The following is a 12450-nucleotide window of genomic DNA, read 5'->3' on the forward strand; positions in this document are numbered from 1 at the left end:
TTTCTGGCTAATATCATGCCTTGGATTACTAGACCCCACAGATATTATAGACCATTTACTATAATTACTATATATTTTATAATCGGGGGAAAAGTAATTTTTTTTAAAGCTTGGGAGGGTATTCCAGGTAGAAGGAAAGAAACTGAGCAAATTTATAGTGGTGAGATATGCAAGTGGTTTGAGGTTCAAAATATGTCAAGGCTGTAGCAGATACGTAGTGGAAAAATAAGACTACAAAGTCTTATAAAAATAAGACTGAAAAGTTACAGGGGGCGCCTGGGTGGCGCAGTCGGTTAAGCGTCCAACTTCAGCCAGGTCACGATCTCGCGGTCCGTGAGTTCGAGCCCCGCGTCGGGCTCTGGGCTGATGGCTCGGAGCCTGGAGCCTGTTTCCGATTCTGTGTCTCCCTCTCTCTCTGCCCCTCCCCCGTTCATGCTCTGTCTCTCTCTGTCCCAAAAATAAATAAAAAACGTTGAAAAAAAAAATTAAAAAAAAAAAAAAAAAAAGACTGAAAAGTTACAGTCAGATTACAAAGGATCTTAAATGTCATAGTAAGGAGTGTTAATTTTCTTCAAGGGCAAAGGGAAGCCATTGAGATCTATCAAACAGAAAATGGACAAAGAGCTGAACTTTGGGACAATGACTCTGGTTGCATGTTCAGGTGGGATTAGAAGGTGTAGAACCTGGATTTGGAGAGATTTTTGCAAAAGGTGGGTGACAATACACTTATTTTGTCAATCTGGGAGCAGGGAAACAGGAGGAGATGGGCATAAAGTCATCTGCCTTGAGTTGCTCTTTGAGGCTAGCAGAGCAATGGACTTATCCAATGGACTGAATGTTTGTATTCCCAGCCAAACTCGCATGTTGAAGTCCTAATCCCCAAAGCAATGATATGTGCAAGTGGAACCTCGGGGAGGCAATTAGGGTCAGATAAGGTCATGAGAGAACAGCCCTCAGGATGGGATTAATGTCCTTATAAGAAGAGGAAAATCCCCCTCTCTCTGCACATGGGAGGACACAGCAAGAAGGCGGCCATCTACAAACCAGGAAGAGAACCCTCACCAGATGTGGAATCTGCCGTCAACTTGATCCTGGACTTCCAGCCTCCAGAACTGTGAGAAATAAATGTTGCTTGTTAAAGCCCCAAGTCTACGTTCTTTGTTACAGCAGCCCCGGCAGACGGAGACAATTCGTCAGGGGGAAGAAGTGGACATGGCAGGAAACAAAGAACTTCAGGAAGTACCTGAATCTAGGGGGCGGGAGGGGAAAGAAGAGCCAGTGAAGGAGATGTGAGTGATTAGGGATGAAGGAGGAGAGCCAGGAGGGGGCAAGGTCATAGACCTATGAGATGAAGTGTCACAAAGGATGAGCAAGAGGTGGCCAGCAGGTGTGAGTGCTGCTGGGCAGCTGGGGGTGGTGGTTGTGTTGTTGCTGATGCTGTAGCATCCTGTTCAGCGGAGCAGGAGAGGAGAAGCCAGACTGGAAGGAGGAAATCGAGGTGCCGGGTGAAGGCTACTGAAGTTTGAAAAAGTTCGGTGGCGTAATGAAAGAGGAAGGTGAGAAAGTAAAACTTGAGGAAAACGGGGTTGAGGGATGTTTTGATTCCCTTTTGGGGCTGGAGCAGACCCCCCTCCCTGCGGCTCTGTAAGACTCTCAGAGGGCAGGCACACCTCCTTGGGTCAGGGAGACCCCCGGGTGGGCACAGCCACCTCATTCTGCCTGAGGGAATGACGGAGTGGCGTCACGGTCATAGCCAATGTCCCCTTGTACTTGGTTACCAATATGGATATTCTAAATCACCAGAGGTCTCAATTACGGACAAAGACAGGATACCTCTACAAGAAGACATTAAACGAAGAAGAAAATAACAGGTGTACCAAGCAGAAAAACAGTGACAAAGGCACATCATACATAGGCAGTGACAAGAAACAAATTCGGTGTTCCCATCTCCTCACACAGGAGTCTATTGGTCAAGGATGTCTTTTCATTGTCTACAATTCTATGTTCCTTTAAAAATTTCACTACCTAATTGTGATAATAATGATAATGGTAGGGGCACCTGGGTGGCTTAGTTGGTTAAGTGTCCAACTTCGGCTCAGGTCATGATCTCATGGTTTGTGGCTTCGAGCCCCACATCCGGCTCTGTGCTGACAGCTTGGAGCCTGGAGCCTGCTTCGGATTCTGTGTCTCCCTCTCTCTCTCTGCCCTTCCTTCACTCACGCTGTCTCTCTCTCTCTCTCTCAAAAATAAACATTTAATTTTTTTTTTAATGAAAACAGAAAGAATCCTAACACATGGAGGGAGTGGGGGGCTCCTGTCTTTCCCCGGTGCCCTAGGGTTTCCCTGAGCTGACCCGGGAAGACTGCCTCCTTGAAGAGACCTGGCCACACTCCAGCCCAATGAGTCCATTGAAGGTCCTGTTTGCAGAGAGAGAGAAAGAGAGAGAGAGAGAGGACAAGGCCTCACCATCCCTCTCAGCTCCTAGCATTCCTGCCTCTGCTCTGGCTGTGTGCCAGCCAGGGTCCTCCTCCCCTGGGGGTGGGTGGTACAGCTCTAGACAGTTGACAGGCGGCATGGCCCTGAGCTCACTGAAGGTCCTTGGTGTCCCTCTGATCCCCTTCCCAGGTCAGGGCCACAGGGGTGACACCTCCCAGGTACCTGCAGGTGCCCGATGGTCCCGGCTTCTCTAATCGGGGTCTCTGGCTGTCGAGTCTGTTGCTAACATGGTGACTCTAACTGCCGTGTACTACAAATTAATTCATTCCTTTAGGCCTTGCTGTTCGGTAACTGGCTGTCACAGCGATCGCCCCAGGAGCTAATTGAGAGTTGCGATCCGTGGCAGTATTTCCATTAGCAGCATAATGACAGCAGCCACCGCGCACACGCAAATACACATGGAAGCAAAAACACATAGGTACATGTACACACACACACACACACACACACACACACACACACACAAGCTAAACATATACACACACACAGGTGCCAGGCACACTAACACATATTCATCTGATTAGCCCCAGTGTGTTAGCACAGAGACAACTGGAAGGTCATGCTGCCAGGGCTGCCCGTAGTTTGGGAGCCACCATAAGAGGATGTGGACATGACACCCTGGGGGTGGGCCTGCGGGCCACTGCCAAGAGCGCAGGAGCTCACGCTGCTGAGCCTGCTGCCCAGGTGCTGGGGACCTGGCTTCCTCAGTTGACCTCCTTTGATCAGGGGGAGGAACCGGGTGGTGACCACGCAGAGACCCCGAGTGTGTGTGCACAGGCACAGAGGCTGGGATGGATAAGGAACAGGATCAACGGTTCTCGTTCCAACCAAAGTTCACTGGGCCGTCTCCTCGTGCTGCAGATGCAGGAGTTGGTGACCCTCAAAAGCATTTGGCTCTAGGTCAGGCACCGTTATGGGCACCCAGCTGCCCTAGGCCGGATCCCCCCCAGGCAGAGGCAGAGATGGGACAAGAGTGTGCTGGTTGGCTGGGATATGACCAGCAGCCCCAGGACGGGAGAGGGCTATTGGAAGTGGGGAGGGAGGTGAGGCAATGTGTGTGTGTGTGTGTGTGTGTGTGTGTGTGTGTGTGTACATGTACCTATGGGGGAGTGTGTGCGCCAGTCTCCCCTTCTGGAGGCAGAACAGGTCGGGTATTTGCCCTCCATTCCCAGTGGTTATTAAGGAGGGTCAAGGGTTGCTCCCAGGAGAGTCAGCTCCCTGGTGCTTCCAGCCTAATGCTGTACAGACCTAAACATGCTTCCTCAGCCAACAGGTCCTCAGCGAGTACCTGCAGGGTGAGTGCACAGAGGGTGCGGAGAGGAGGGGTGAGTGCACAGAGGGTAGGCCACACCAGCAGCCTTTTCCTCAGTGGTGCACAAGACAGACCCAGTCTCTTTCTCTAAGAAGCTTATTTCAGATGAACCAGACCAGGGCGTCAAGTTCAGGAGTCAAGTTCAGGAGTCAGGACAGCAGTGGTTCGGAGCCAAGCCCTGGCATCCAGTGAAGCAAGGTAGAGGATGGCCTTGGCCATGAACCCCTCTGCCTACTGGTGCTCCACCAGACCCCGACCCAAGGCCTCTGTGTCTCGTTCTATACCATCTCCAGCCACTCCCCTGCACCTCCAGCTTCAGCGGCATCTGTAGACAAGAGACCCCCACTCAGGTAACTAGTCCAGCCTCCCCTCCAAGCCCTAGTTTGTGTGTCCGACTCCCTATCTGACACCCCCACTTGGAAGTTGTGAAGGCATAAGACACTAACAGGGTCAAAACCAAACTCACCGGTCCCCTCCTCCCCAGACACCTGGTCCTCTGTAATGTGTCCCATCTCAGGACGTGGCAGCCATTCCATTCTCAAGCTGGAAGCCTAGGACCCAGCCAGGACACCTCCTTTCCCATGTCACTGATGGCCCATCTCTACCAGGTACTGTTGATTTTACCTCTCTCTTGTATCTCCATTGCCACCAGTCTAATCTAAGCCCCTTCCCAGGCAAATACAAGACAGGCACTCAAAAAATATCTGATGAGGTGCCTGGGTGGCTCAGTCGATTAAGCATCAGACTCTTGATTTTGGCTCAGGTCATGATCTCACAGTTTGTGAGTTCAAGCCCCAAATAGGGCTCTGTGCTGAAGTGTGGAGCCTGCTTGGGACTCTCCTCTCTCTTTCTCTGCCCCTCCTCTCTCTCTCCAAATAAATAAATAAACTTAAAAAATATATATCTGATGAAGGCTCTACTCTACTCTACCAGGGGCCTGCAATGACACTCCACAGGGGCATGCCATCCACTTCTTAATCTGGGTTGTTCCATAGATAAACAAAAAGAAGCATTCCAACCAAACAAATTATAAAGCCCAGTCTGGTGGATCCATTCTAAGTGAATTATAATTAATAAACTTTCTATACTAGTGATAGAAAATATGACTCAAACTCATGGCTCAAGCAAAGTAAGGAAGAGAGGTGGTGGTAATTTAATGACTCAGATAACTAAAAAGACCAATAGTAGAGCTTCAGGCAAGGCTTGATCTAGGGGCTACTGAGAACATCAAACCCCAGTTTCTCTCTGTTGATCTTTTGATTCCACTTTTTCTCTGTGAGTTCCACTCTCTGGGAAGTTCTGACCTCACAACGGCAAAGTGGCTGCTAGAAGTCCAAACCGCAGGGTTGCAGGTTCAAAACTAGAAGAAAGAATTCTCCTTTTCTGTACAAGTTCAGAGAAACACTGTGATTGCATTAATTTGAAACATGTGCCCATCCACTTTGTGACCAGGGGGATTGAATATGTTTATTGACCAGGCTCGGAAGCCTTGGATGGGGCCCTATATAATCTAAGAGTAAGGAGGACAGGTCTCCAAAAGGGGATCCAAGAGCTATGTACTCAGAGAAGGGAACTGGAAGCCCAGGGCAGAGACCACAGACAACAAATACTCACTATTAATACATACTGCAAACAAGAGGATGCTTTGCCCGGGACCAGCAGGACCCTTGGATGGAAGGCCATGGGAGCTGGTTAGTGCAAGCCATTAACTGTGCAGCAGTCATCTGAAAAGAGCTCTGGGCATGAATCACCTGCTCCAAAGTCCACTACACAGGTGCAAGGCCACACCCCGCATGCATGTGATGCAAGGATGGGGGTGGGGGAAGGGCCTGGGGTCGTTCTGCTTTCCCCAGGATTCCACTTACGGATCATAGTGCCTCTCATGTCGTGAACTGGGCTGAATAGCGTGCCTCCCAAAAGTGCATGTCCGCCTGGAACCTCAGAATATGAACTTATTTGGAAATCGGGTCTTTCCAGATGTAATTAGTCAAAATAAAGTCATACTGGATTGGGGGTACCCTAGATCCTATACAACTGATGTCCCTGTAAGAAGAGGAGAGGACCCACAGGGACACAGACATGCAGAGAAGAAAGCCATATGGCGACAGAAACAGATCAGAGTATCTTTCAGCCAAGGAGTGCCAAGGGTTGCCAGCAGCCACCAGAAATGAAGAGCTGGGAGGGAAAGATTCTTCCCTAGAGCCTTCAGAAAGAGCATGGCTCTGCTGACACCTTGACTAGGGACCCCTGTCCTCCACAGCTGTGAGAGAATAAATTTCTGTTGTTTAAGCCCCCTCATTTGTGGCAGCCTCAGGAATCGAACACACTCAGGCTGGCCTTGCTGTCCAGCTCCATTTCCTAAATAGCCACCCTCTCAACCACTGCAGACACAGGCAGGCATTTTGGTGCGTAGCAAACATTTTTGGAAGTTTGGAGGAGTTTTATTTGGTCACATCAGCAACCCGATGTGACCCTCATGACACTCTGGTGCCCTTTTCTCCCATCTGTCTTTCCTCCCAAGTTCCCTCAGAAACTCAACTCCCTCAATTTATTGTGCTGGATGATCTAGGCCCCTGGTTGTCCTTGCTCTGGGCTCACCTGACCCTCCGAAGCCCTCTGCTGGGCTCTGCAAAGACCAGTTAGTTACTACAGGCCTCACTGCTCAGCCACAGAAAACACGGCAGGTGTTTGGACCTTTCTGTCTTTCTCCTCTTCCTCTCACAGGTCTTAGCTAGAGGAAGAAAGGAATAGAGAGCTTTATTTCCTTACTCATTTGAATGATTCTTTCCTCCCTAGAAAGCAGAAACAGTTATACTCTGTTTGGTTTTAAGTAGCTTTTTTTTAAGAAAAAAACAAAAACAAAAAACCTCACCAAGCCTAGCAAGGCCATGTCTTCTGCCATGGGGTGCAGGGCCACGACTGATCTTTAATTAGCTTTGGCGACCCTTTATCCACGTGGATCCATCTTGGCTCCAAATAGTGCCCCATTCCCAACTGCCACAGAGAGATAGGCCACCTTTCCAGCTCCTGCTGGAGGACCTCGCTCCCCGATCTGTGGCCCTTTCGATGGTCAGAGCAGAGGGACATCTGCTCTGGGATCTCAGAGTCCATCGAGTGAGGAAACGGAGGCTCAAGAGGAGAGGGACTTGCCTGGGGCCGCCCAGCAGGTGGCGAGGCAGCTGAGACCAGAACAGGGTCTCTTGTCTCTTTCAGCCTAGTTTGCTGCAGACAACGTGCTGTCCAGCTGTTTTAAAGCACTCTCCTTGCCTGTTTGCTAAGGTTTTCTCAAATTTCCCCATTTAAACTTGATCTCAGATTGTCTCCATAGGGCTTTGGTTAACATGTTAAATTCTGGGGCGCCGGGGTGGCTCAGTTGGTTAAGCGTCTGACTTCAGCTCAGGTCATGATCTCGCGGTTGGTGAGTTCGTGCCCCACATTGGGCTCTGTGCTGACAGCTCAGAGCCTGGAGCCCGCTTCAGATTCTGTGTCTCCCACTCTCTCTGCCCCTTCCCCACTCAGGCCCCATTTTAAAAAAATGTTCACGCACTGCCTCAAAGGTAGCATATTGTCAGCATTTGGCACTATGGTAATAGTAATTCATTACAAGGATGATAGCTCACGCATTTAGCCTTACAGAGTGCTTTTCCATCTAACTCAACCAGCAACTATTTTGTCCCCCAGAGGATATCTGGCAATGCCTAAAACCAGTTTTGATTGTCACAACTGGGAGTTGCTACTGGCATCTAGTGGGTAGAAACCGGAGACACCGTGAAACATTCTACCAAGTACAGAACAATACCCACGACAAAGAGTTATCTAGCTTAAAACGTTAGTGGTGTAGTTGTTAAGAAACACTGCCATAGATCATGTCATTTAGTCCTCCTACAATCTTCCAAAGTGGAACTTTCCAACCAAGGTGCCAGGGGCGCCAATGGGTTACATACACACAGTGAAACCTCCCCTTCACTCTGGAGGCAGACAGGTAGGGCCCAGGAGCACCCCAGGCCCACTTGCATCTGGCTATTTACAGACTCCTGCACTTGCAAAAGTGGCCAGAGCTGAGGAGGAAAGTGCTTAGCAAGTATTCTTTAGTCTCTCGCTTGGAGTGAAATCCCTATTCCAAAGGGAAGTCAACTGAGACCCAGGAGGCCTGTCAGTTACAAAGTCACACAATTAAGTGCTGGTTCCAGGACTAGGGAAAAACCAAAGCAGAATTTTTTGATGCTCACCATGTAATATAAAGAATGAATGACAATTGCTATTTTATGAATAAAGAAATTATTGCTGAGATTAATTTAACCAGGGTCATATAGGTCATAAGTAGAGAAAATGGATTCAAACTCAACACCTGTCCTATTCCAAAGCTTGTGCCTCTTTCCCAACATATAATAGGTGTTGGGTCTTACTCCCCTCGTGGCTGAGCTCAGCATAACACGCGGTACACAAAAGGCACTCGATAAATACTTGTAAAGTGAACACAGCCATCACTCTTTCCATCCTTGGCTTAGGTATCCAGATTGAGGACTACTGGATACCTCTGAGTGAACTGGCATTTCCCATAGCAACTCTTGCTAGAACTCTGTCTCCACCAACCTTGCCCCTCCTTTCCAAGGTAGTAGGTAGGATGGAAAGAAGATGAGGCTACATGCCAGGAGGCCTCATTGGACTTCTGTCTCTTTTTCTAGAATGTTAAGAAAGTTGAAAAGATCATAAGACCCCTTCTGAGGTTGGCCGAATAATGGTACCCAAAGACGTCCTGTTGTAATCTCCAAGGGATGACTAATTTCTCTAACAGCTACCTATTGGACACCTACCAAGGCTGGCACTGATATAGACCCAAGAGGAGCAGTGGTAAGCAACATAAGATAAGCCCCTGCTCTCAGGGAGCTTGTCCCCCAGCGTGGAGGTGCCACTGGGGCTGCTGACAACAATCCAAATATGTGCACAAGGCTTTATGGTCTTTGGCATTCCTCAGTAGCCACATGTATGCTGAGGTCCGGGCAGGGAAGCCACCAATTCCCTCACTGGAACCTGTGAGTCAGCCCTCTGGAGGGACACATGCTCACCATGTAATATAAATCGATCCAATTGATAGAGGATTTCCACACATAAAATGTCACTAAAGATAAGCTCACAATCCAAAATTACAAAACTCACAAGGAAATAATACACTATGAGAGAATGATGGCAGATATAAGAGATGATAAGTTCAGATCCCCAAGAAATTCAGGTAAAGAGACTATAGGCACAACCCTGTGAATATCCTAAAATCTACCCAATTGTACTCTTTAAAAAGGTGAATTTCATGGCATGTGAATTATATCTCAATAAAGCTGTTATTCAAGAAAAAGGCCACAGTGTGGAGACTATCATATACATAGGTTTAAAATGACTAAAATCACATTATCTTCCTGTGGGGGTTATTTAAGAATTAGAGAAAATGTATAATTGGCACAAAATAAGCACCCAGTAAGTAGTATCAGTTATGATTATTCAGTGCTTATGAATTTATCCTCATTTCCACATTTCCTAAGCTCCTTATCATCTATCAAAATGTACCTGTGCAGTGTCCCCATTCTTTTAGAGCCTTAGCACCACATTCTCTCAATTCGAAGACACCAACAATTGTAACACGTGCCATCAATTCCATAAAAGTTTTCTTAACTAAAGTAATATATCAAATGCACTTATCTCTTCTAAGTTGCATTCTAATTCTGGAAATATTAAGATGAGAAAAACACATTTAAATTTATAGTACTTGATAAAGTTATTTGTGGTAATGTGATAATGGATGCCACTGAGCAGCTGACATAATGTTTTTTGGCTCTAAATCCTACATCATCGAAAGGCTGGCAGCCAGAGGCTGGCAATGTTAGAGGCTGGAGCATGAGATGAGTGTTGCGGCCGTGATGTTTGTCCCCAAGGCAGTGGAGCCCACAGGCCTGAAGCAGAAAGGGAGACAACTCAACAAGGGAAATTGTTTTTGTAGCACGTAGGCTGCATTGGCTCAGTCTTCATCTTCCTATCAAGGACGTGATACTTACTCAGTGTTTGGTGTCATCGCCTACATGGGGCCTCTCCTGCCTCCTGGGTCTCAGTTTCCCAAGCTACATGACTCTATTAAGGAACAGGACTCTATTTTCCAATGGACCACAACAAGTAGAGGCTTATTCGGCTCAAAGCTCAGCAGGATTGAGTTCTCTTTCTTCCTCACCCCTCTTTGTTCTTCCCCATGAGAGGGGATGAAGTCTTCAACAGAGAGTATTGTGGCCAAGGACAGTGCCCAATCTGAAGGTTTCAAGGATCCACTACTGGCCAGGACCACAAAGCTGGGACCTGTAAGGAGGGAAGAAGGGAAAAGAAGTAAAGGGGCAGGGAGACAAGGAAAGAAAGGATTTGCAGGTGCCCATACATGGCTGATTTTGACCACCCCGAAAGATCATATAATGGTGGCGATTTAACAATGGGATTTAATGATGCATAAAATGCTATCACAGAAGTAAATGTGAAATTCAACCTCCCTTCACCCACGATGATGGAGCAAGAAAGCTTGGGTCATCAAGACAAAGGGTCTCATATATATGCCAATGTCTCTTAAACTTTGGCATATACGTGAATCACCTGAGGAGTTTGTCAAAAGGCAGATTCCGATTCAGGAGGTCTGGGGTGGCACTTGAGATTCTGCATTCCTAACAAGTGCCCAGGTGATGCCAATGCTACTGGTCTCTGAACCATACTTTAGTTGCCCAATATTCTACCATATTGGACTGGACGAATATTCATTCATTCAGTCAGTTATTCAACAAATACTTGTTGAGCACCTACTACAGGCCACACAAGGAATGTTCCAAGTGCTGGACATACCAAATAGGAAAGACCAAACAGAACACAGAGCTTACATTCTAAATGACAATATGGGATTGAATTAATGATGGAAGCTTGTGTGTGGTGCAATGTAGAAATGAAGATGTAACAAAACCACATTTCTCATGTGACAATTTATCTTGCCAACCCAAACTCTAATCTTTGTTCATTGAAGGAGAGGGCAGGAAGCGGTGGGAGAAGAGAGGGGATCCTGGCCACTCAGGAGTGTTTCTTAAACTCTCTGGTCTTCAGGTTCTTTTAAAGAGGAGCTTACGCTAACTTTACACTATCATCGTGAGGCCCTTGATATATGGCGGCTGCTATCATTTTATTATTACCGGCCAAAGTGTGAAAATGCAGCTGCCGGAGTCTGTGTCTCCCCTGCACCCCCACCTGGAGTTCTCCATCCTCCCCCACCACCCTTGCCTCCTGGAGCCACAAGGCTACCCTGATGAGCTGTGCAGCTTACTGTGAAATGCGTTGCATTTTCTCCCCAGCTGCCTCCTGATTGCAGTATTTACTTTTAATCTCCTGTGCCTCAATGCCCGATAAAAACTTTGTCACATTAGATGGTGACAGATGGGGGAAAGAAGGGGGGTAGCCCTGCGAGGGAGCATCGGGGGCTGCGCAACAATCCTTCACCACGCCAATTACGTCCTTCGGTGCTCCCCGGCATGGGCACCCATGTCAACGCAGAGGGAAATGGAAAAGCATAAATAAAGACAAAACCAGGCTCGGCGAGGCTTTAATCTGCAGAATAACATTTCTCATTTGTGTGAAATATCACTGGATCCTCTCCCTATGCTCCGGGAGGCACACATGATTGCACACGCACACACCCTGAGGGAGACAGGGGTTCCCAGCCCCCTGTGGGGAGTGTTAACTATGTGCCACAAGGCTTGGAGCTGGGTTAACCCATCCCATGTTCCCAACTGGGCTGCCAGGAATGCTTGCTCCTTCCAGTAGGCATTCGAGGGGAGGAAGGGAGACAGAAACTGGCAGAGAGGGGAATGTAAATGGTTAAGAAATTATCAGGCTGGTGATCAGAATCGGTTCTGTTTTCACAATAGTGGGATGATTCTTAACTGTGATGGTGCTTAACACTTTCCAAACCTCTTCTTTCACAGGTAAACTTCTTGATCCTCAACAATGCTGTGAAGCAATTAAAAACACACCCTCCTAAGTTTTCAAAACATGTCTGTTTTCTCTCTCTCTCTGTGTGGAGGTGTGGACTAACTTCCTGGTTGCCCTAGGGCTGGGGGTGAGAAACAGAGGGTTCCTCCTGGGCCCCTCTTTGTTCTTCATAACCTGGTGTGTGCGTGAGAAGGGAGAGACAGAGACAGAGACAGAGACAGAGACAGAGACAGAGATGACAGCCCGGCTGACTATTTAGCTAGGAGACAAGGCCTCAAGTAAATTGGGGTGACTCCATAATATTATTCTTAATGAACTACATATTTCTATGCTTAACAAAACTACCCACAGTTTCCTCTCATGTAGGCTCAAGTTTTCTCAGATAATCCTTTTCTTGCCTTCATAAGATCCTGAGTTCAAAGGCCCCTCCAGGATTGGGACTTGAGTCCACATGTATGGGGTCCACATGGAGATTCCAGGTAAACAACACCCATGCGGTGTTTCTCAAAGTGTGACTGGCAGATGTGCAACACAAGAAGCTGGGGTACTTGCTCAAAATTCAGGTTCCTGCGGCTTCTGTGAGAAGCGTTCCTCTTTCTCAATGGTGGTCTTCCCACCGAAGTCCAAGAACTGGGTCCCACTGG

General features: G+C 47.8%; 1 long non-coding RNA gene across 4 annotated transcripts; it reads left to right on the forward strand.

Moving 5' to 3' along the window:
• The first annotated feature begins 1382 nt into the window (after window positions 1–1382).
• Window positions 1383–11882, forward strand: LOC122239667. Of its 4 annotated transcripts, none has more exons than XR_006219002.1 (5): window positions 1383–1556; window positions 3887–4158; window positions 4293–4416; window positions 8494–8659; window positions 11800–11882. It is a non-coding gene; the product is annotated as an uncharacterized LOC122239667 (long non-coding RNA). The 4 variants fall into 4 exon arrangements; XR_006219001.1 differs by having other exon boundaries at window positions 3901–4158; XR_006219000.1 differs by having other exon boundaries at window positions 3904–4158.
• Window positions 11883–12450: the final 568 nt, after the last annotated feature.

Source organism: Panthera tigris, chromosome B3, assembly GCF_018350195.1.
Source record: "Panthera tigris isolate Pti1 chromosome B3, P.tigris_Pti1_mat1.1, whole genome shotgun sequence".
NCBI classification, from domain to species: domain Eukaryota; kingdom Metazoa; phylum Chordata; class Mammalia; order Carnivora; family Felidae; genus Panthera; species Panthera tigris.